This window comes from Balaenoptera ricei, chromosome 6 (assembly GCF_028023285.1).
Source record: "Balaenoptera ricei isolate mBalRic1 chromosome 6, mBalRic1.hap2, whole genome shotgun sequence".
NCBI lineage: Eukaryota > Metazoa > Chordata > Mammalia > Artiodactyla > Balaenopteridae > Balaenoptera > Balaenoptera ricei.
In genome coordinates, this window is record NC_082644.1 from 29,721,780 (window position 1) to 29,747,486 (window position 25,707).

Sequence of the window (25,707 nt, forward strand, 5' to 3'; positions counted from 1 at the left end):
TATGTGCAGGTTGGGGCATGTGTGCAACACTCAGCCAGGCAGTTGACTTCTCTGCCTTAGTCTTCACTTCCTGCTTCCACAGAACCTCAAGGCTAACCAGAGGTAAAAGTTTAGAGCGCTTTTATATCTGCCCTGAGTTAGCACACAGCCCTGCACAAGCACTTGGCCTTCTAGATTCCTAGGAATGTGTTGGAGCTTTCCAAAACCCCTAAGGACATCACATTCCCAGCTTTTCCTTTTAAACTCTTTGGTTAGCCTATTGTTTCCTTAACTATCATTCATCAACTCTGATTAAAGACTAATTAAAAAGTTAATCAATTCTCTTTAGTTGTTTTGACAAATGCCCCAAGGTAAAGGTTTTTCACATTGGATGAACACCAAGCAAGGTAAAATAAAGACAGCTTACACGTGAGCTCTTCCAGGAAACACCAGACAGGTCGAACAATGACAATTCTCTGGGAATAAGGCTTTGAAGAATCTCTCATCCCATTCTTACCCTTCCAGTGACTGCGGCTCCTGCTTTCACTGTGATTGTGAACTGTTGGTATTCAAGGCTAACACAAAGCTGGAAGGTTGTTATGGGAACAGGGCAAGTGAACACTTGCTGCTCTTACTGAGAATAAGCCATTTTTTTCTTGAATAAACATTTCCCAGACTACTGTAAGTCTCTGGTTAATTTCCAGAGTTCTGTAAAAGTTGATTTTGACAATTTATGCCAGTTTTCTCATTGCTTTTACGGAGGAGAAAATTTTCAGAAGTCATTAATCCACCATTTTCCAAGAGTCTGCATCCTTAACTTGTATGTATCAATAACTACTGTCAATTCTATGACAGCAACTCGCTTACAAGGTTGTTGAAGATAAAACATTAGCTCATCCACACTATGGAGAATACTGAATCCCCACCTAGTCTGTGGACCCCAAAGTGAGTGAGACATGGTCCTTGCCCTATGAGTACTCGCAGCTGGTGGTTAGGAGGACAAGTAAAACTAAAATTCTGGAGAGAATTGCTAAGTTTCAGAAGGGGCAGCCTATGGTGCCATGGGAGTAAAACACAAGGAGAGTGAACATCTGGGAGAGGATTAGGGAGGCCTCATGGACAAAGGCTTTCAAAATTTACAGTCACCAGAGTTGATACAGCATCAGAGGACTCCAGTCATATCTCACAGAGGAGAAAAATGAGGCTGGGTGGGAAATAAGTAGCTCACAGCCCATGGTCCCAATAAGTACAACACAAAGAGTTTCTCTCCATTCAAAGCCTGTACACTCACTGAGCACCTATGTGTCAGGCTCTGTACTAGGCACCAGTGACCTTCTAACACACTGTGAAGGATCCAGTGCTTATGTTGGATATGGGTTTTCCTGTACCCACTGAAACCCTGTTCCTTCTACCAGAAGTAGCATACTCACAGCCTGCAGGCAGAATGGGCATCCAGTTTACCTTGTCTGGCCTGCATAGGATTGGCCTATGTGAACTAGCTGCCAATACTTAAAAATCAAGAGATTTCACATACTAATTAGGTAAAAGAAGAAGATCTAACTATACTGAAATCAAATTCTCACCTGGAAAAATTTATCTGGGGCCACACAGAACAGTACTCTTCAGACAAGAATGAGCTTTCAGGGAATTCCCTGGTGGTCCAGTGGTTAGGACTCTGCGCTTTCACTGCTGAGGGCCTGGGTTCTATCCCTGGTCGGGGAGCTAGGATCCTGCAAGCCGCATGGCACAGCCGAAAAAAAAAAAAAAAAAAAAAAAAAAAGAATGAGCTTTCAGCTCCACCGTGGCCTTCACCATCCCTTTTATCTCTTGGACTAAGAGGCTGAGTATCAGCTGCCTCACATCATCATTCTTATGTTGTTGATTTTCTTTTAGTTGAAATAATCGGAAAGGGAAATTTCTTGTACCCATATCTCAACCTAAACAGTGTGAAAATAAAAGCTAGACTAAGAAGATAATGTGGTTTAAGAAAAAGGGGGGATAACATTTCTTTGTGGAAGTGAAGTCTATTTCTACATATTTAAGGCCATTATACATCAAACCATAAGTAGGAACCATGACCAATATTCAGAAGAAATAACACCAAGTGATTTGACCAAAAAAAGGGCAGACTGTCAACAAGGCTAAAGTGTGCACATGAGTAAAGTATGAGAAATACAAGCCTCTGAAATACAAGGATGTATCAAGTGAAAAAACACCATGGCACCAAAACCTTTCAGATAGCAATTAACAGCAAAACAATCTACTGTACACAAACAAAAAAAAAATATTTGTACCTTAAACAAAAGCAAATATTTGCAATTTTCCTTTTAACCAAAAATCTAACACATAGTGTGTTAAAGAGATGGCAGAATTTAAAAGGTCATGAAGCATTTTAAAGAAGTAACTTGCAGTGTTTTAAATTAGAATTATAGAGTACATATTAAAAACATATGACCGGTTAACCATGTTCATTTACTGTGTCCGTAAGAGTTCCTATGGGCCTGGAGAGTTTTGGGGCCTAGTACCCATGACAGGTACAACATTAGAAATGACACGTGCATGTGACGATGCTCCTGGAATGCTGTTGCAGTTGTCCCAGTTCCAGAAACATAAACCCAGTGTTTTTTTTATGAACATAGGTCAAGGATACCATCCCAAAGAATGACTGTATGCTAAAAAGAGTTTAGCACCAAAAACTATAAAATAGTAATGAACCGAAAACCCATTCGTGACTTGGCTTGCAGACAGCTGAAGAATCTGCTTGAGGAACCTGGAGGTACACACAATATGGTAACACATGTATGTATGTGGGGGTTAGGTGATAAGCTGCACAAGAGATTTTTTGAACTGCTGAAAGAAATATATTGCTTATGTTACTCAAAGGGAAATTCCTACCCCAGCTTATCCTACCCCAGCTTAAAGATGAGAACAAAGACTAGGGTTTAGGGTTGGCATCCTACCCATTCCAACTGTGAGAACTGCCCTCCAAGGGCTTCCACAAATAGTTACACCAATCTATGAGTCAACTCATTTATTTCTAGTGACACAATGTCTTTGAGAATCACATTTGGCAAGACATTCTCTTGTCCACTTATCTACAGAGAAATCAATTTCCAGAATTGAATGTTCTATCTAGAGTACATCCCCCAAATTGTAGAGATAAAGACTGAAATCCAATAAAAGTTCCCTTACTTCAAAATTGACTAGAGATTAACATCATTTTTCTAATTAATATTATTAGCAATAAAAAAAATGAATAAAAAGCAACAAACAGAACAGTGCTGTATGATACTGAAAAATAAATATGGCAAGATTGGCATTCCACAATTCTCAAATATATCAATTCACAGTTATTCTAAAAATAAAAACCATCAAGCAAAGATTCCCTCCATGTTTGGAGGAAACTTCATGTGAACAGTTGTTTTCCATCAGGATAGACTAAAACTAAATATAGCTCCTAGTTGATAGTCAAGGCTATATAGTCTGTCCTATATTCTGCAAGAGGCAGAAGATCTGACACTTACCTCTTGGGACAAAAGAAAAGATGTCAGGTTCCAAAGGAGGAATGAACAGAAAAGAAAAATTTAATGATTAAAATATTTTTTATTTTCTACTTTTAATTTTTTGAATTTTATTTAAGTTCTAATATCAAACATGCTTATATAACTATGTTGTTACACCAAAGTTGAAATCAAATAAAAGTGGTTTATTTGTCTATTGATTTGTCTATCAGCCAGCTGCATTCAATTCGCTGTACATTTCTGCCCCTGAGTTTGGTACCCCCACCTACATCAACCTCCACTTGATTAACAAAATCGCTTATATTTCAATATACTATAAAAAAAGTCTCACACCCCCAACTAGGGAGGAGTCTCCTGCTGGTAAGGGCTGTGGATTGTCCCTTCTTGTCTACTTAACAGAAACGCAGTGAGTGCTGAAAAGTACACCCCTCTCTCCTTTGAGGGATACTCTCCTGAGCAGGCCTGGCTCTTCCTCCACTCACCTCCACAGTTCCTTGGTCCTTGAAGCCTCATTCCAGACCCAGAAGAGTAGCTGGTCAGTCAACATGCAATTAGTGCCTAGCCTGCCAGGCCCTGTGGAGGGGACAGAGAGCTAAATGAGACCCAGTGCTTGCACTCAAGAACACTCACCCTGGGGAGTTAGAGACAAATTCAGACCATCAAATAAAACACACCAAATAATGAATGACAAAGGAGAGAATGACCAACTCAGTTGGAGCCAAGGGGTTCAGAAGTAACTACTGATCAACTCCTGAAGGATGAGTAGTTATCCTCTAAGAAAACGGCTGAAGCATTTCAGGGAGAGAAAGATCCGCTTGGGCAAAGATTCAGAAGTATGAAAAAGATGATGAGTAAGTTGCCTTAATCAGAACATAGAGAAAGGAGCTGGAGACAGGCTTAGACCAACTCTTGGAAGTCAGAAGGGCAAAAACAGTGAGAAGTCACTTGAGAACTGTGAATGGAAGAGTGGCAAGTCAAACTGTGTTTTAGGCTGCTATGAGAAGGAAGGACTTGGAGACTTCCCTCGTGGTCCAATGGTTAAGAATCCGCCTTCCAATGCAGGGGGCATGGGTTGGATACCTGGTCGAGGAACTAAGATCCCACATGCTGGGGCAACTAAGACCATGCATGCTCTAGAGCCCATGCGCCACAACTAGAGAGCCCGTGCACTGCAACGAAAGATCCCACGTGCCACAACAAAGATCCCATGTGCCGCAACTAAGACCCGATGCAGCAAAATAAATAAATATTAAAAAAAAAAAAAAAAAAGACTCTGAGCTTCCACTGTAGGGGGCACGGGTTGGATCCCTGGTTGGGGAACTAAGATCCTGTAAGCCACGTGGTAGGGCCAATTGAATAAAAAAGAGAGAGAAGGAAAGACTGGAAAAGAGGGCAGAGCAGCAGGACCCATAAGAAGGCTGCTGCAATGGAGTAAATTAAGGCTCTGGCTAAAGGGATGTCCCAGAGATGCCAAGGTGGAGGAACAGAACTGCTACCTGGGGAGGGCACACAGGCTGCTCTCTGCAGAAGTATCTGGAAGAGGCTCAGGTGGCCCTGGGAAGGGATCACAGTACCCTGCCTCCCCCTCCCTCAGGCCCACACCTGCATCCTGGAACTTCTTGGCCTCTCCAGCTGGGCCACCCTGGGTTCTGGAGCCTATACAGCTTCAGTAGAAACCACTCTGGAGCTTTCTGTGGCCCAGACCTACTGAGGGTCCCAGCCAGATACGTGGCTTTCCAGGCCCTGGCAGAAATAACAACCACCCTGTCTGAGCCCAGGTTCCTACTTCCACAGCCCTCACTCACCCGAGATCAAAGTTTCTCAGTCCTTAAGAAATCTTTTTGGCTAGTAGGAATGTAAAGTTGATATTTTGCAATAATCAAACCAGGTAAGAAGATTTCCGCATTCTTTTTTTCTATAGCTCCCAGTTCAAAACCCAACTGAGATGTTCTTACTTCCCTAACATAAAATTATAATATGTAATATAACCTGCAAAATGGGTGTTACCCACCTTGGAGAATGCCTCTGTTAGATGCTGATCTTCATGATGACACTGTGAGGCAGGGTTTATTGACCTCATTTTACCTAACAGGGAAACCAGAACCTGGAGAAGTTGCTGCTATCAAAGGGTAAAAGGCACCTCCCTTTCAAAATCTGCTGGGAGACTACCTGGGTGACCTCAGCCAATGCACTCTCGGCACGATACTCACTTTCCCTATTGGTTGGTAAAAATGGGGATAACAACCCAGTATTTTACTTGATACATTTAAGTTATAATTACACAATTCAGGTAAGGGTCTGTTTATTAATCTTTTTGTAAAATGATATAATAATGTATTTTAAAAGTAAAGAAATTCATTTACTCAACAAACATTTACTTACAGTACACTAAATATCAAGCCATACGCTGAGTGTATACACACAGTGATCATACAGTGGTTATACACACAGTGATGCAAGAGACAAAAGAATGAGTCTAGCGGGCGTAGGGGGGAAGCAAACATTTAACAAGCACAGTATGTGATCATTTAGTCACAGTTGTGCTGAGTAAGAGCACAGAGGAGGAAGAGCTCGGAACACAACAGGGGCAGGATCGCAGATCAGACTAACGCACTAAACAGGCACTTAGGGAGCACAGCCAGTACAGGAGCTCGACTGGCTGGGAAGGGACAGGCGGAGCCCGCAGGAGGAGGCGTCACTCACAGGGAGGGCACGGCTTTCCAGGCAGGCCCCAGAAGGGAAATTCCAGAATATTCCAGAAGAGGTGGGATCCCTAGGCCAATCTTAGGGGTGAACCCTGTTCACAGGTGCCCAGTGCAAGCCAACCGCGCAGGGGCTCTGGACACACCGACAGACGGAGGAACAGAGGGATAAGAGGTTTTCAGAGCAACCCCTTCATAGGTCGCCGAGGTCGCCACCCCGGGGGCCAAGAGCGTCCTCTGCAGATCGCGGATTCAGGGCCGTCCGACGCCCCCTCCCAGATTTGGGAAACGGAGGCTCCGAGGGGACGGGCCGACCATGGACACGCCAGTGACCAGGAGCCCAGCCCTGCCTCCCGCCTGGGACAGGACGCGCTACCTTATCCACCTGGGCGACGCAGAGCATGTCTCGGGCCTCCAAGAAGGAGAAGACGTGCAGCAGCTCGGGCAAACCCATCTGCGGCTCCACGGCGCCAGCCCCCGTGGTTGCCTGGGTCGGGCTACGCCTTCGCTGCGCTTCCGCCCCCGCAGGCCGAGCCCCGCCCGCTCGCTTCATCCTCGCCCAGCCTCCGCGCTTCCGTTCGGAACACCCACTTCTACTAATCCGCTCACCGGCCCTGCTTCTACTTGGCCTTAGACTGGCTTCTAACCCTTGTCCTGACATTCGCTGAGACCCTCGCCCACCCCCTTATACTGACATTCATCCTCGTTCTGACCTTCGCCCTGACCCTCACGCGGGACCCTGTGGTGCCCCTGAACCCAGCACCTCCCGAGCCCTTGCCCTGGTGCTGGCCCTTATCCAGACCTTGACCCTCTTCCTCAACCTCGCCCTAATCATCACCCTTGATTTCATTAGCATCTGACATCTACCATACTCCTGTCCCTACCCTCACCTGACCCTGACTCACCCTAATACACACCTTCATCCTGAGCTTTGCCCTAGCCCTGACCCTGGCCTTCACAATCACCTTCAGAATGACCCTCAGCCTCCGTCTTACACTGGCACTGGCCCTTGCCCAAGCCCTGGCTCTAACCTGGTACTTCCCTCATCAGGGCCCCTGCCCGGGCTCTCACCCTACCTAGCCTTAGCCCCAACCCTGGACCTCACCCTGGTTTTGGTCGTGGCCCTGGCCAAGATCAGATCAGAGTTAGTGTAAGGGTGAAGGTCATGATCAAGCTCAATGTCAGAGCAGCCAGGGTCACAGTCAGGATGAGGGTAAGATCAGAGACAGAGTGATGAAGATCAGAATCAACGTGAGGGTGAGTGTCCAGTTCAAGGTAAAATTCTATGTCAGGTTAAGGATCAAGATAAGACAATGGTCAGGGTCATGGTGTCAGAATCAGGTTCAAGGACAAGATCACTATGAGGGAAATTTTAGATCCAGGGTTAGGTTCAAGATCAAGTTCAAGATCAGTGTGAGAGCCAACGTTAGGATCAAGTTGAGGCTCCATTAGAGAGGATCAGTGAGAGGATGAATGTCAGGATTAGGATGATGGTTATTGTCAGGGTGAAAGTAAGATTGAAAGTTGGATTCAAGTTGACAGTGGATGTCCAGTTCCGTGTAGGATTCAGGGTCAAGGTGAGGGTGAGGTTGATGCTCAGGATTAGAGTCAGTGTCAGGTTCAGGGTCAAGATCAATGTGAGGTAGTGTCAGGGTCAGGGTGAGCATGATGGTCATTGTGAAGGTCAAGGTCAATTAAAAGTCAAGGTGGGTCCCTTTTCTATTGCTGCTGGAAGGAATTAAGTCCTCCTCCTCCAACTCTCCCTCCCCCCAACCCCCATTACATTGGCCCAATCTGCATAATCCAGGACACTCTTTCCATCTCAAAGTCTGTACGCTTTAATCACATTTGCAAAGTCCCTTTTGTGTGTAAGGCAATGTATTCATAGGTTAGGACATGGGCATCTTTGGTGGGGGGGGGACATTATTCTGCTTACCACAGAGGGTCAGAGTTTGGTTTATAGTCAAAATCAAGTTCAAGGTTAAGTTTCAAAGTGAGGATGGGTCAAGATGAAGGTGACGATCAGGCTGAGGACGAGTCATCATAATAATGAAAGTCAGTGTCCGTGTGAAATTCAATTCAGGGTCAGGGTCTAGATTAGGTTCAAGGTCATGATGGGATTAGGGTGTCAATGGTGACAGCCAAGTGTGAGTCCATGTTCTGTGTGAGGCTCAGCATTAGGATGAGGACCCAGGTCAGGATGAAGTTGAGGTCTAGGTCAAGATGAGGGTCAGAATCAGGATCATGGTCAGGCTTGGTGTGCAGACTAGTTTCAGCTTGAGTGTACAGTGTAGTTCAGCATCAAGGCGCAAGTTCAAGGGCAGGGTGTGTCAGTATGATGGTCCTTGTCAAGGTGAGGATTCAGTCTAGGGGCAGAGTGAAGTTGAGGGTCAGAATCAGATTGAAGGTGGTGAGTATCTCATTTATCACAGTATTCACAATCAGTGTGAGAGAAGCTGTCATTGTCAAAGATAAGTCAAGCTCAGGGCAAGTGTCAGGGACATGTTAATGGTCAGGATCAGGATCATAATGAGCATCAAGGTAAGAGGAATGTCAATTAGAGACTCAGGGTTAAGGTTAAGATGAGAGCCAAGTTCATGGACAAGGTTTAGTTCTAGGTCAAACGGGGTCAGAGTTTGGGTGAGGGTCAGAGTCAATGCCAAGATCAAAGCCAGGCATGGGTGGGGAAGGGGCTGGCAAAGAATTGAGTGAGGGTGAGAGTCAGTGTATATGTCAGGGTCAGGGTGATAGGGTCAGGTTAAGTGTAAGGTTTAAGGTAAAGGTGAGGGTCAATGTCAGGGTGGAGTAAGCGTTAAGAGTCTTTGTGAGTGGAACTGGCTGAGGGTCAGTGGTCAGGGTTTGGGTACAGACTTGCGTTCATAAGAAGGTGAGAGACACCAGAAATTGAGCTAGACTGAAGCTTAGAGTCTACAGATGTGGCTGGACAAACAGGCAGAGGCCAGATCCTTAAAACATCTTTAAAGACATATGGGACACTGAGACTCTTCCCTGAAAGCAACAACTAGAGTTTACTGTGCTGTGCCCTCTAGGAGCTTGGAGAGCAGTGACTGTGGCACTGTTAGTCACCTCTGTGACTGCAGTGCTTACAGAATTTTAGCCACATGAGCACAAAATGAATATTTTAAGAATACAAGATTGCTAAGAATAAGTTTCTCTGACTTATCTGTTTTTATCTATCTGTGAACCAATACCACATTGCTTATTTATTACAGCCCTATGATAGTCTTGGTATCTGATAGGGTAAGTCCTTTCATCATTTTTTGCCTTTTCTTCTGCTTCTGCCTCCTCTTAACCCTTTCATTTCCGCATATATTTTAGAATTGGCTTACCAAATTATTTAATAAGAAAAACAAGAGCCAGTTCAGATTGTATTGGGATTTACTGAATTAACAAATGAGTTCCAGGAATGTCTGTCTTCTTATTTGCCCAGTATCTCTGAGTAAAGAGGAGGCCCATGTGGTCCAGGCTCACCCGTATCCTGAGGGTGATGTTGGTAAACCAGCTTAAGGTGTGGAGGGTCACTTATTGGGTCCCCAACTTGAGCCATTCCTGGGTCCTGATTTCTGCCAACTCACCTCCAAAAGGGAGCTCTGTCACATGAAGCACCTAGCAATCTCCCAAGACTAAAGTAGCCATGAATGGGGCCACTTTCCCAGTGACCACAGAGAAGCAAGGGCCAGGGGATGATGCTACCTCAGCCACTTCCCTCAACTGGAAAGGAAGAGGGGCATACATCACGTAGAACTACCGGGCGTTTTTATAATAAATCTCAAAAGTGAACTAGTGTTTAATGTCTCTGAGAACAAAATCAAACCACACTTTCCTTCCCACTTGGATTTCCGACATGAGGACATCCTACACTCAGCGCTCCCCCAAACGGCTCCACCAGGACTGTCCCTGACCAGGAAGGCAGCAACTAGAGAACCAGCCCCATGGCAGGCATGCCAGCGGAACTCACCGCCTCCTTCTGATGGATCTGTTACCAGCAACAGATGGGAGGCCGACAGCACAGGCCGAGGGTCCCCTCTGCTGAGGCTGGATGGCCTGGCCAGGAGCAGGACCACTGTGGTCGAATCAGGCCGGAGCAGAAGAACAAGAGGCCTGGCTTGTCCTGGGGAGGGAAGGGGGGGACACGCCTGTGGGGCCTGGCCCAACGTCTCAGCGTCCAGGATGAAGGGCCGAATCAGCTCCGGGTTCAACAGCGACTCCTCGAGAGGCCGGTCCACGTGGAGGTCATGGACGTGGGGGGGGTCCTGGGGGGGCCTTGAGGGCAGGTCCCCCTGGGTGCTGAGGAATCGGCAGCTCCGAGCGGTGGGCAGGCAGGGGAGCTGTGAAGAAGTACTGGTGCAGGAAGGCCTGAGGGTAGCAAGCAAGGGGTAGCAAAAGGAAACTGGTCACTTCCCCGTCCCAGCTTCAGCCACTTCCCTCCGAGGAGGAGATGTGAACATTGCCCTGGAGAGAATTTTTCCTTCATCTGCTCATCGTTCAGGTGACTCCAACACCTCGGAGCGCTCACTGTTTGAGCACTGCTCCAGAGACAGGAGATGCAGCAGTAAACAGAACAAAGAGCTCTGCCTTCAAGTTTTCCACATAGTGAGGGGTGGGGGTAATAAACACGATAAAGAAGTAAGACAAACAGTGCATCAAATGATTAGTGATGTGGGAAAGAGAAAGTATGAGGGGGGGATAGGAATACTGGAGGGGCTGCAGGCCTGAAGAATGGTGAAGGGAGGCCCCTGGGAGGTGGCGCTCAAGCAGAGACCTGAAAGGTGAATGAGTGAGGCCTAGGGACAGAAATGCACAGACCCCCAGGACATGGAGAAGCCCTGGGGCCCGAGGGGAGTGAGCAAGGGGAATGGGAGCTGGCAGAGTCACAGAGGTGATGGCCCCAAATGTGTGATGGCTGTGGGCCACTAGGACCTGGCTTCTCCTCTGAGGGAGCCCCAGGAGGGCCCTGTAGGCGAGGATGCGACAGCCTACCTGGACAAGGTCCCTCTCTCTGCCACGTGGAGGAAAGACTAAATGGGCAGGAGAAGCAGATTCTGGGAGGCAATGGGGGGGGGCGCTTAGAATGGGGGCAGCAGCAGGGGGCTGAGAGGTGGTCAGTTGGCCTCAGTACACTCTGAAGGTGCTGCTGACATGGGAACTCGCCAGGGGCATGTGTAAACACACACTGTAGTGCCGAGGGCAGGGAGGGGAGGCTGCCATGAGGCCAGATGGACAGATACACCTGACAGAGGCCCTCACACCATCAGCCATCAGCCCATGGTCCTCCCCTCCTCTCCTGCCTTCTAGCCACGACCCACCCCTCCTGGGTCCTCCTCTCCAGGCCTCTGCTCATCATTTCTCTTGGGAAAACAGCTCCCCATGCTTAAACCTGCCCTTCTCCAGGAAGCCTTGCATGACCCCAAAGTCAGTCCCAACATCCCTCCCCTCGGCTCCCACAGACTGACGGCCCTGCCTCACCACAGGGTGGAGACCCCACAGGCACAAGCCACGTCTGTTCACTCTGGATCAGGGTCCAGGACAATGCTCAGCACGTGCCAGATGCTAGTAAATTCTTGTTGAAGGAATGAAGGGACGAAGAAGTGAGTCACCAATAACCCAAGACTCGCTCTTCTGCGACGTGTGCATGCCCTTCTAATGGGCCACCCCTGGCCACCTGCCCTCTAGGGTCCACTCAGGAGAGGCACACCTGCCCTGCACCCTCCTAAACCTGGCTCCAGGGGTTCTGGTCCCAGCCCATCACAGGTTCTGAGAATCTCAACCTGCCTGGTCAAAAGGACACGGACGAGGAGGGTCAGGGCAACGGGTGTCACCCTACCTGGGAGGCTGCAATGCGCTGGCGTGGAGGGTAGAGGAGGAAATGCCCCAGCAGGTCCAAGGCCTGGGGAGAGGCATCGGGCAGCACCTCCTCCAGGGGCACGGGAGCCTGCTCCTTGAAGGAGATCTTGTTGTAGTCAGGCAGGTCCTTGATCTCCTGGAGGAGAAGGGGGTCCATCAGGGCCGGCACCCACCCCGCCAGCCCCCTTAAGGTGTCAGTTCTCGCTCCCTGTCACCTACCTGCTCCCATTCACTCATCACTCCCCCATCCATGCACCCCTGCTCACATGTCACTCATGACATCACGTGCTCACTCAGTCCTTCAGTGCTTCCTCTACATCTCAGGCGCCTGCTCCATGCCCAGCTCGGTTTGGATGCGTGTGTGCTGGGGACGGGTGGGAAGGGATAGAGCTTGGGCCCTGGCCCTCGCACCTCCAGCAGGGCAGGGGAGGAGGAGACCCCACGCTGGGCCAGGACCGAGGTCCGGCAAGTCAAGGAGGCATGGGGCCACGAGAGAGAAGGTGCGGGGCAGGGGAGTCACTAGCTATTGGGGTAATAGAAGCCACCCGCCCCCACCCCTTCCCACTGTAGGCCCCTGCAAACCGGCCAGACTTGAGGACTGGGGGTGCCCAAGATTCGAAGCACACAGCAAAGCTGTTCAATGTCATTCTCCCCTGGGAAAAGGGGGGACCCGTTCAACAGCTCCCCCAGGATGCAGCCCACAGCCCTGCAGATACAGAACCCAAACAACTCAGAGATCTCACACCATGGAAACAGATCTCCCCACACCAGCACCCACACCTCACACTGTGCTCAAGATACCCACAAAGTAGCCTTCAGGCTTCATAGCTAAGGATACAGATCCCCAAACAGTCAAAGACTTCAAGCCTAGAACACAGAGCATATCCCCCTGTCTAAACAGCTCTCAGGCCTCAACTCTGGAACACACATCAACCCCTCAACCGTTCTGAGACTTCTCAGAGCCTCACATTCTGGGACACACTGCCACCTCCTCCCATTCTGGGGCAGACTCCAAAACGGCCCCCAAATCTCAAACTCTTAGGCATATACAAACCATCCTACCCCAAATAAAGGTTCAGGGCCTTCATATCCAGGGACCCAGGCCTCTAGATAGCTCAGGAACATTGCATCCTGGGATATCACCCCCTGCATAGCAGCTTAGACGCCCCATGCCTCGGACCACCTCCCCGACCTCAGCCCAGAAGCTTCCTACTGGGACAACCACTCTGATCCCACTTGACCCCTCCCAGCTCAAAACTGTCATGGGGAGGAACACTGATCCCAAACTCCTCAGAGATACTCTAACCAGGGGAGACACCCCCATGGCAACCTAGAGCTCACAGCAGGAAAACCCGCAAATGGCTTAGAGACCTCAATGCCCAGGAGGAAAAGGTGACCCAACGACCCACACTCCCCCTTGCCCAGCCCATAGGCGTCTCACCACAGGTCGACACCCTGATCATACTGGCGGGCACCATACAGGAGCTCAGGGGCTCGGTACCACCTGTGAGAGGAGGGCAGGTGGTCACAGCCAGGTCACCGGTCTGTCAGGAAGCTGCCTCGGAAGGTCATCCTGGACCCCACACCAGCCCCAAGAGCACTGTTTGGACAGAAGGTCCAGAAGCATCTCTTCCCAGCAGGAGGGTTGGGGCCTGTCTATTGCCAGGTCCTGCTTGGGAACTGGTCCTCCCTACCTGGTGGCCACCTGGTGCGTGTAGAGACGGCTGCCATCTGGGGAAAAGACCCGGGCCAGGCCAAAGTCCGCTATCTTGAGCTGGCCCGAGGCACTGATAAGCAGGTTGGCTGGTTTCAGGTCCTGAGAGCACCCAAAGAGGCATCAGTTCCTCCAGAGCCCCCACAGGACCTCGGGACAGGAGGGCTTGGCAGGCTGGGCACCCAGGTCAGCGCAAGACCCGACCTCCTCCAGGGCCCCCGCCCTGGCCTCCTACCCATAGGCCCTGCCCCCTCTGTCCCTTTTCTAACCATGCCCTTCATCAAGGGCTGGCCTACCCACAGCCCAGCCACCCCCCCCGGTCCCACCCCAGCCCATGCTGGAACTGACCCGATGTACAATGTTGTTGGCATGGCAGAAAGCGACCCCCTTGAGCAGCATCTGCAGGTAGCTCTTGACCTGCGCCTGGGTCAGCGGCCTCTGGGCGTGGCGCACCACCTCAGCCAGATCTGACAGCATGAACTCGAAGGCCAGCACGAAGCCTGCGCCATGCGGGAACACGGCCTTCAGCTATACCACCTGCAAGCGGGGCATCCCGTCAGCCTCCAGACTCACATGGCTCAGACTCTCTCTGGGACCCTCAGCCCTTGCACCAACACAGGACCAGGCAGGCAGAGATGGTGGCATGAGATCTGAGCTCAGAATCAGGGAGCTTGGTGATCTCTTGCTTCCCTCTCCCAGGAGAAGGCGAGTCCCTACTCTAATGCTCCAGTAAACACTCAGGGAAAAGGAGGTCTAAGAAAGGCGACTTAGGGCAGTGTCTGGTCCCCCACCCAGCCCACGAACTGGAAAATCACCTGGAAACACACACACACACAGGTGATCACAACTCCCAGCACTGGGAGAGCAGGAGACATGTCACATATACTTCCTGAGGGCCCACGAGGTCACAAGGGCAGGCTGCACAGTAGTGAACAGGAGCAAGGGCTGGTGGGTCCCGAAGGACTTGAAGGAGCTCAGGGGACAAATGACTGACAAATGACCAAACAACAAACGTATAGGGTGTTTTGATGAAGATTCTGATGAAGAAAGAAGAGAAGGCGTCTGGGAAGGAGCTCTGGGCCAGGGGACAGCAAACACAAGGCCCGGAGGCAAGAACAGGAAGGAGGCCGCTCTGTTCTGCACTCCTGGAGCCTAGACAGTGCTTATCACGGGCCAGACACTTAAGAAGTTGTGAATGAAAAAAGAGGCTGGAGCGGGGTGGAAGCAGATGGTGACAGTTCTTTCGGAGTGAAGAGAAGCCTCTGGAGCTTTTCAAGCCAGGGAGTAGATGATTTCATGTACATTTTTTGACTGTGGAGTGGAGGCAGTGGCGGGGGGGCGGGGGGGCAGGGGAGCCTGCTGTAGTTGTTCTGATGAGAGGTGAGGATGGCCTGGGCCAGGGTAAGATCTGGAGTGTTTTAAAGATAGACTCTTCAGGCCTGCTGATGCACAGGACATGGGACCATATCACCAGCTTCCTATGGGCCCTCCACCTCTCCCACACACAAGCTGTCAGCAAAGCCCTTTTACTTTCCTCAAAAAACAAGAATGGCCATATTGCTGTTTTTCTGATGTTGAGGGTAGTAGACACTCATTTTACAGATTGGGACAAACAAATACATTCAGATAATACCCAAAATTATAATGAAAAAAACAGCAAGAGAAAAATCCTATCACCTACAGTCAACCTTAGGAGTCTATTCCACCAGACTTTACAAGAGACATGGCACACACAGGCATGTATTCGTATATATATACAAAATATTTTCATACAAAACCAAGATGACACACACAGTTTTATAACATGCTTGTGTCACCCAATATATCAAGGACATCTCCAGAGAATAAGAAACAAGTCAGAGTATCACCCACCCTTAGGTGGGTGGACCTACCCTTGTCACTTCCCAGGAAGTTAAGCACATCCTCTACTCAGGACATGGACAAGAGAGAATACCACAAAGAGAATGAAACTGGGTGTGTGAGGTGTCTCTCCTCGTGTGCCCACAGCCCCTCCCAGGCCTGTCACAGCACAAACCACGCCAGATGGGCGCTGTAGCCTTTGGCCATCTCCCCTACCACACTTCAGTTCTCAAGAGCAGGGTAGGGGCTGGTTTCTGTGTTGCCAGTAGCCAGTAGAGGGTAGAGTCTATGGGAGGCCCCAGTGTTAAACCGTCCTGATTCTGCGATCAGACCTGGGCCAAAGCCTCCACAGACAAGCGGAACAAGCTGAGCACCCGTAAGCTGGTGGCTGCGCCTCCTCCCCTGGCCTGAGATAGGGAGAGCCTGAGCGTGCCTTGCAGAGCAGAGGGCGAAACTCAGAAGGACAATATACATAAAGCAGTTAACCTGGCATGCAGAACATAACAGGAGCTCAATAGGTGGCAATTATCATTATCATCAGAAATCACCAAGTGTTTTGAGAAAAAAGGAATAAGTTAGTGAATGAGCGAACGAGTACGCGAAGAAATAAGCGAGTGAACGACAGGGAATGAATGAGTGAAGTAACTGAGTGAATGAGGGTGAACAACAAGTGGAGAAAAAAGGGAGTGAGTGAGGGGTGAGGAAGCAAATGAGTGAACAGAGTGACTGCAGGACCTCAGAGTGGGAGTGAGTGGAGGAGGGCGGGAATCAGCACCTCAGAACACCAGCCCCACTCACATACTGACTGTCCTCGATCTCCTGCAAGGCCTTGATCTCCCGCAGGGCCTGGTTGGGGATGCCATCCTCCAGCCGCCGCAGGGCCACCTTCTTGAGGGCAACGATCTCTCCAGTCTGTTTGGGACAGGACGCAGACACTGCAGGCCCATCCCCGGCTGGAAAAGGGGATGCGACGCCGAGGCCTGAGGCCCTCGTGGGGGTGGGACGCGCCCCCCACCCCGGGCTGGAGGGAAATCAGGGCCAGCAGGCGCAGCGCTGAGCAAGCAGCTCAGAGACATCCACGCCACCCTCCTAGGGGGCACTCGCCCGAAGAAAGCACCGCTGGTTGCTGGACGGCCTCCACTCAAGAGAGCAAAGGAGGCGGGAGTACGCCACGAAAAGCTGCGGGGAGGCAGGAGCCCAAGCGTGGGTCGGGACAACGGGTAGATCTCAATGGAACCGAAGGAGGAAGGGCTGGGTGCTCACCTCCACGTGCTTGGCCTTGAAGACGATGCCGTGCGCGCCCTCCCCAATGCGGCCCAGGATGCAGTACTGCTCCATAGCCCTCTGCCAGACACCCGGACCCTCTGCAATCACAGCCCCTCCCCGGCACCCGTACCTTTCCGCATTAGCCCGCCCTGCCTCCCGCGCCCAGATGCGGCTGCCTAGCAACGGCGCAGGAAAGAGCGCAGAGGCCGGGAGGCCGAAGGCAGCTACAGGCGGCGTCCAGGCCTGTCTGCGCCTTCCCCTAGGCCCTCGCCATCACGCCTCAGTGCGCTTCATTCGGCGGGAATCACCCGTGCACAGACCGTGCCAGCGGGAGCGAGAGCCACCGCCGACCCCTCGCGGCACTGCCGGGCGTCACGTGACGAGTGACGCCAGGTTACGCGAGGGGCGGGGGCATGCAGCCAGCGAGCAAGGCGGAACAGCCTTGGGAGCGGGCTACATAGGCGGGAGGGTGGAGCCGCTCTCCGGGGTGGAGGCGGGGCACTCAGTGAGGCGGGCGGGGCACTCAGCGGGGCGAGCGGGGGCACGGGGCGGGGCCTCACAGCCGGGGGCGGGACCGCGGCGCCGAGGGCGTGGCTGAAAGGTGACGGGGCGGGGCCGGCTGGCTACTCTGGCAGGCCAGGGTACCCTCGCCCCCATACCTAGAGGTGCAAGCTTCCACCTGTGAGAACGTACAGGTGCCATTTCCACCTATGAGCCCCAAAGCCAATGATGACTGAAGCGAGACGGGTTCGGGTCTGCATTGTGGAGGGAGCGTCAGCTGGCAACATGTAAAGACAACGTTTAAAGAGTAAAAAGTCTGACCCAGAAAGTCCATGTCTAAGGGCTTCTCATGAGGAAACACTTGGAGGAATTTGCAGCCTGAGTGATTTTTAAGAAGTTCATGCCATGAAAGGATGTTGACAAAAAAACACAATTAGCTTTTTAAACTTCTGAAAAGGTGCTCAATCTCATACACAATGAGATAAATGTAAAATAATCTACAATTTTCCATCTTTGGGATAGCTAAAGATCTCAGATCTAACAGTCCATTTAATCTTGGAGAGGCAGCAGTGAGTGGTGGCGTGAAGCAAGATCTTAATTCCGTGCCCAGGAATTGAACCTGGGTAGCCTAGATGAAAACCAGGAATCCTAACCACCACCCCTTGGCTCTTGCCCCCTGTGAAAAATGCATTTCTCATGGAGGCAAAACTGTAAAAACAGGTACAAAGTTTATTAATAGAGACACAGCACAACAACAACAAGTGGGAGAGCACACAGAGAAACAGTTTGTTTAGTTAAGATAGAAGCAAGGCAGAGATGCACACCTGGAGACAAAGGGTGTGGGTGTCCTCCCTAATGAGGAGGAGCACAGTAAAGAGGAGGTTAAGTCATTTATATAGGGCAGTTCTTCTGGGTCTTTGTGTACCTTTGGCCAATTATCTGGTTTCCTTTTCCACACCTGACCTGCCCTAGGACCCTCCCCAACGTGCATGTGCAACTTTTTTCCAAGATGGATTACAGCCCAGAGGCCTATGGGATGACCTTAGCATCACATATTATGGGGTGGTGCCCCCTCCCTTTTGACTCCCAACGAGCCTTTCTGCACATGTGCCCCAAGGGTGGGAAATGTATGACCCCTTGATCTTTTCACAGGGTTTAGTCCCACTCTGTCCCTGCCATAAAAATGTCCAGTGTCCAGTTATTTACCCTATTTCTGTTGCTGGTTTTTATACTGAGGTGCACATCTCAAAATATAGACAGGAGTCCAGTCATAAATATGTAGTCCTGGAGCCCATTTATCTCTTGCTTCAGGAAATGTAAACAGGGGGCTGGTTATAATGTCCGGCCTGGAGCACAACTTCTTCTCACCCCAGGAAGGGCAAACAGGAGGCCAGCTGTAAATGTCTAGCCTGGAGCCCCTCTATCTCCTGCCTCACATTGGCCATGCTGTGGGAAAACAGGAGCTTTCATATATTGCTGAAGCATTGGCACTGCTAATCAAATTACATCTGCATATCCCCTTGGACCCAGCAAGGGCTCTTCTAGAAGTACCTCCAACAGATATATTGCACACAGCGAAATGACATGTTCAAAGTTATTCATTGAAGCATAGTTTGAATAGCAAAAGATTAGAAACACCATAGATGCCAATCAATAGGAGACTGTCTAAATTCTGATACACCCATCAAATGAAAAATTATGCTCACTACCTTAAAAATGAACAAGGATGCTTTTTTATTACAATAATAGGAAGATTTCTAAGATGTATTGTTAAGTTAGAAAGGCAAGATGAAGAACAGAGCATATACAGTACCGCTAGCCGTGTAAAAAGAAAAGAAGAAAAGAATATAAAGAATGAATTTTTGTGCATTACAGGATATCTGGAAAATACTCTAGATTTCATGACTGTGCTTACCTGGTGAAGGGACTGGGAGGGTTGTGGACAGGGTAGGAGGCAAACGTTTCACTGGGGCTCTTCGTATTCTTTGAGATGTGAACTGTATAATTTATTAATTCTTAAAAAAAGTAAGAATTTTCAGGCTCAGAAATTCTACTCTGTTCTAACAACTTCAGAAGAAGGCCTTGATGTCCATACAAAGATGTTCACCCTGTTTGATGATGGCAGAGACCAGACAATAACCCAAATATCCCATGGAAGAGTGGCTGAATAAGTTATGAGAGTAACTTAGAATGACATGCTTTACAGCTATTATAAATGGTGAGGGTAGACACAGTGGTGGAATTGGAAAAGATGGTCTTCAAAAAATAGTACGGGTCATTTGAAAAGTCATATGAGGAAGAAATGTCTATTGACCCAAATCTGAAATCATAAACGAAAACTGATTCCAGATGGACTGCATACCTAAATATAAAGGTAAACAATGAAGCTCTTAGAAGAAAACATGATATCTTAATGACTTTGGGTTAGGTAAGCCTTTTCTAAATAAGGTTACAGAGAATACTAAAAGGGAAATAAAAATTAGAAGTCGGACTTCGTCATTAGTAAGAACATCTGTTCATCAAAAGAAACCATTTAGAGAGTGAAAAGCAAAGCCACAAAAAGGGACATGGTATCGTAACACATGTATCTGACAAAGCACTCATATCCAGAACTTATAAAGAACTCTTACAAAATCATAAAGAAGAAGCAAACCTTCAGAAAAATTGGCAAAACCTGTGATAGACACTTCACAAAAGGTGATACCCAAATGGCCAATAAGCATTTGAAAAGGTCTGTGCTAACTCCACTAGTCATCAGGAAATTTCAAATCAAAACTGTAATACAATATTACTATAATCACCAGAATCATTCCACTCCTAGGAATTTAACTTGGCAGAAATGTGTAAATATATATATATATATATATATATATATATATATATATATATATATACACATATATATTCACCAGAAACACACAAGAATATTCATAGCAACACTCTTTTTAATAGCCCAAACCTGGAAACAACCCCAAAGTCTATAGTAAAATAAATAAATAAATTGTGGGATTTTTACCCAAAGGAGTGCTACACAGCAATGAGAATAAACAAACCATAACTACTGGCAACAACATGGATGAATCCCAAACACAATGTTCAGCAAAGAAACTTGACAGAAAATAATGTAAAATGGTGCATCTGCTACGGAAAACAATATAGCAGTTACTCACAAATTAAAAATAGAATTACTCTGTGATCCAGTAATTCCACCTCTGGGTATATATCAAAAGAATTAACAGCAGGATCTTGAAGAGATATTTGCACACCCATTTTCCTAGTAGCACTGTTCACAATAGGCAAGAGGAGGAAGCAACCCAAGTGTCCATAGACAGAGAAATGAATAAACAAAATGCAGTATATACATGCAATGGAATACTATTCATTCTGAAAAAGGAAGAAAATTCTGACACTTTCTACAATGTGAATGAATCTTGAGGACATTATGCTAAGTGAAATAAGCAGGTCACAAAAAGAAAAATACTGTATGATTCCATTTATATGAAATATGTAGAGACGTCAAATTCATATCAACAGAAATTAGATTGATGGTTACTGGGTCCTGGAGGGAGGATGAAATGAGGTGCTGTTTTTTAATGAGTATAGAGTTTCAGTTTTACAAGATGAAAACTTCTGGATATTGGTTGCACAATACTGTAAATATACTTAACACTATTGAAGTGTACACTTAGAAATAGTTCAAATGGTAAATTTTATATGTGTTCTTTTCCACAATTGAAACTATTTAAATAAAAAAAAATTTTAATAAACAGAATATGAAGGGCTGGTAGGAAAATAGCAGTAGATCTAACATCTAGGAGAGGAGGAAGAGGGCAAGGCTGAAAAATAATATTTGAATAAATAATGACTGAAAGCTTCACAAATTTGGGGAAAGGCACAACCTACAGATTCAAGAAGCTGAGTAAGAATAAGCCCCCAAACATCATAATGCCCAGAAACAACATAATCAAATTACTGAAAACTAAAGGAAAAAAAAGCAAAAAAAAAACAAAACAAAAAACAAAAAAAAAACCTTCCTGAACACATCCATAGATAGATGACACATTGCCTCCTGGGGCAGATTGTCTCTAATTCCTGTGATTTCTCATTAGAAGCCATGGAGGCCAGAAGGAAATAGCACATTTTTCAAGTGCTAAGAGAAAGGAACTGTGAACAGAATTCTATATCCAGTGAGAATATCCTTCAGAAATGAAAGTGAAATGAAGACACTCTCAGATGAAGGAAAACTGAGTGAATTTGTTGCCAGCAGACTTAATTTGAAAATTGCTAAAGGAAGTTCTTGAGACAGAAGGTGAATGATAACAGAAGGAAACAGGGAATGTCAAGAGTGAAAAAGAAGAATAGAAAGGGTTAATATTGGTGAGGATACTAGATTATTCTCCACTGAGGTTTTAAAAATTGTTTGCTATTGAAAAACAACAAAATATATAGCATTGTTTGAAGTAGTTCTCAGTGTATTCAGATAACATTTAACACAAACAATATTTAAAACAGAAAGCAAGAAACTGCTAAAAAAAAATCAGGATACAAAATTAATGCACAGAAATCTCCTGCATTCCTATACACTAATGAAGTAAACTCTAAAAGTGAAATTAAGGAAACACTCCCATTTACCATTGCAACAAAAAGAATAAAATACCTAGGAATGAACCTACCTAAGGAGACAAAATACCTGTATGCAGAAAACTATAAGACACTGATGAAAGAAATTAAAGATGATACAAAAAGAGGGAGAGATATACCATGTCCTTGGATTGGAAGAGTTAACATAGTGAAAATGACTATACTATCCAAAACAATCTACAGAGTCAATGCAATCCATATCAAACTACCAATGGCATTTTTCACAGAACTAGAACAAAAAAATTCACAATTTGTATGGAAACACAAAAGATCCCAAATAGCCAAAGCAATCTTGAGACAGAAAAACAGAGCTGTACCAGTCCCTCCCATCAGGAAACTTGCAAAAACCTCATAGATAACCTCGTCCACCAGAGGGCAGACAGCAGAAGGAAGAAGAACTACAGTCCTGCAGCCTGTGGAACAAAAACCACATTCACAGAAAGATAGACAACATGAAAAGTCAGAGGGCTATATATCAGATGAAGGAATAAGATAAAACCCCAGAAAAACAATTAAATGAAGTGGAAATAGGCAACCTTCCAGAAAAAGAATTCAGAATAATGACAATGAATATAATCAAGGACCTCGGAAAAAGAATGGAGGCAAAGATCGAGAAGATGCAAGAAATGTTTAACAAAGACCTAGGAGAATTAAAGGACAAACAAACAGAGATGAACAATGCAATAACTAAAATGAAAAGTACACTAGAAGGAATCAATAGCAGAAAAACTGAGGTAGAAAAACGGTGAGTGACCTGGAAGACAGAATGGTGGATTTCACTGCTGTGGAACAGAATAAAGAATAAAGAATGAAAAGACATGAAGACAGCCTAAGAGACCTCTGGGACAACATTAAATGCAACAACATTCGCATTATAGGGGTCCCTGAAAAAGAAGAGAGAGAGAAAGGACCAGAGAAAATATTTGAAGAGATTATAGTTGAAAACTTCCCTAACGTGGGAAAGGAAATAGTCATCCAAGTTCAGGAAGCACAGAGAGTCCCATACAGGATAAACCCAAGGAGAAATATGCCGAGACACATAGTAGTCAAATTGGCAAAAATTAAAGACAAAGAAAAATTATTGAAAGCAGCAAGGGAAAAATGACAAATAACATACAAGGGTACTCCCATAAGGTTAACAGCTGATTTCTCAGCAGAAACTCTACAAGTCAGAAGGGAGTGGCATGACATACTTAAAGTGATGAAAGGGAAGAAACTACAACCAGGATTACTCTACCCAGCAAGGATCTCATTCAGATTCGATGGAGAAATCAAAAGCTTTACAGACAAGCAAAAGCTAAGAGAATTCAGCACCACCAAACCAGCTCTACAAGAAATGTTAAAAGAACTCTCTAAGTGGGAAACAAAAGAGAATTATAGGACCTGCAAAAACAAACCCAAAACAACTAAGAAAATGGTAATAGGAACATACATATTGATAATTACCTTAAATGTGAATGGATTAAATGCTCCACCCAAAAGACACAGGTTTGCTGAATGGATACAAAAACAAGACCCATATATCTGCTGTCTACAAAAGACCCACTTCAGACCTAGGGACGCATACAGACTGAAAGTGAGGGGATGGAAAAAGATATTCCATACAAATGGAAATCAAAAGAAAGCTGGAGTAGCAATACTCATATCAGATAAAATAGACTTTAAAATAAAGAACGTTACAAGAGACAAGGAAGGACACTACATAATGATCAAGGGATCAGTCCAAGAACAAGATATAACAATTATTAATATATATGCACCCAAAATAGGAGGACCTCAATACATAAGGCAACTGCTAACAGCTCTAAAAGAGGAAATCAACAGTAACACAATAATAGTGGGGGGCATTAACACCTCACTTACACCAATGGACAGATCATACAAACAGAAAATTAATAAGGAAACACAATAGACCAGATAGGTATAATTGATATTTATGGGACATTCCTTCCAAAACCGCAAATAACACTTTCTTCTGAAGTGCGCAAAGAACGTTCTCCAGGATGGATCACATCTTGGGTCACAAATCAAGCCTCAGTAAATTTAAGAAAATTGAAATCATATCAAGCATCTTTTCTGACCCAAATGCTATAAGACTGGAAATCAAATACATGGGAAAAAATGTAAAAAACACAAACACATGGAGGATAAATAATACGTTACTAAATAACCAAGAGATCACTGAAGAAATCAAGGAGGAAATGAAAAATTACCTAGAGACGAATGACAATGAAAACACGACGATCCAAAACCTATGGGATGCAGCAAAAGCAGTTCTAAGAGGGAAGTGTATAGCAATAGAAGCCTACCTCAAGAAAGAAGAAAAATCTCAAATAAACAATCCAACCTTACACCTAAAAGAACTATAGAAAGAAGAACAAACAAAACCCAAGGTTAGCAGAAGGAAAGATATCATAAAGATCAGAGCAGAAATAAATGAAATAGAAACAAAGAAAACAATAGCAAAGATCAGTAAAACTAAAAGCTGGTTCTTTGAGAAGATAAACAAAATTGATAAGCCATTAGCCAGACTCATCAAGGAAAAGAGGGAGAGGACTCAAATCAATACAATTAGAAATGAAAAAGGAGAGGTTACAGCAGACACCACAAAAATACAAAACATCCTAAGAGACTACTACAGGAAATTCTATGCCAAAAAAAATAGACAACCTGGAAGAAATGGACACATTCTCAGAAAGGTATAACCTTCTGAGGCTGAACCAGGAAGAAATAGAAAATATTAACAGACCAATCACAAGTAATGAATTTGAAACTCTGATTAAAAATCTTCCAAGAGACAAAAGTCCAGGACCAGATGGCTTCACAGGTTTATTCTATCAAACATTTAGAGAAGAGCTAACAACCATCCTTCTCAAACTCTTCCAAAAAATTGCAGAGTTAGGAACACTCCCAAACTCATTCTATGAGGACACCATCACCCTGATACCAAAACCAGACAAAGATACTACACAAAAAGAAAATTACAGACCAAAATCACTGATGAATATAGATGCAAAAATCCTCAACAAAATTCTAGCAAACAGAATCCAACAACACATTGAAAGGATCATACACTATGATCACGTGGGATTTTCCCAGGGATGCAAGGATTCCTCAATATACTCAAAGCAATCAATGTGATACACCATATTAACAAACTGAAGAATAAAATCCATATGATCATTACAATAGATGCAGAAAAATCTTTTCAAAAAATTCAACACCTATTTATGATAAAAAAGCTGCTGAAAGTGGGCATAGAGGGAACCTACCTCAACATAATAAAGGTGAAAAACCCACAGCAAACATCATTCTCAATGGTGAAAAACTGAAACCATTTCCAGTAAGATCAGGAATGAGACAAGGATGTCCACTATCACCACTGTTATTCAACAGTTTTGGAAGTCCTAGCTACGGCAATCAGAGAAGAAAAAGAAATAAAAGGAATACAAATTGTAAAAGAAGAAGTAAAACTGTCACTGTTTGAAGATGACATGATACTACGCATAGAGAATCCTAAAGATGCCACCAGAAAACTACTAGAGCTAATCAATGAATTTGGTAAAGTAGCAGGATACAAAATTAATGCACAGAATTCTCTTGCATTCCTATACAATAATGATGAAAAATCTGAAAGAGAAATTAAGGAAACACTCCT

General features: G+C 46.2%; 1 pseudogene; it reads right to left on the reverse strand.

Moving 5' to 3' along the window:
* LOC132366932 (cyclin-dependent kinase 20-like) overlaps positions 1-17,275 on the reverse strand; it is a 48,282-nt pseudogene extending 31,007 nt beyond the window's left edge.
* Between the last annotated feature and the right edge of the window lie 8,432 nt (positions 17,276-25,707).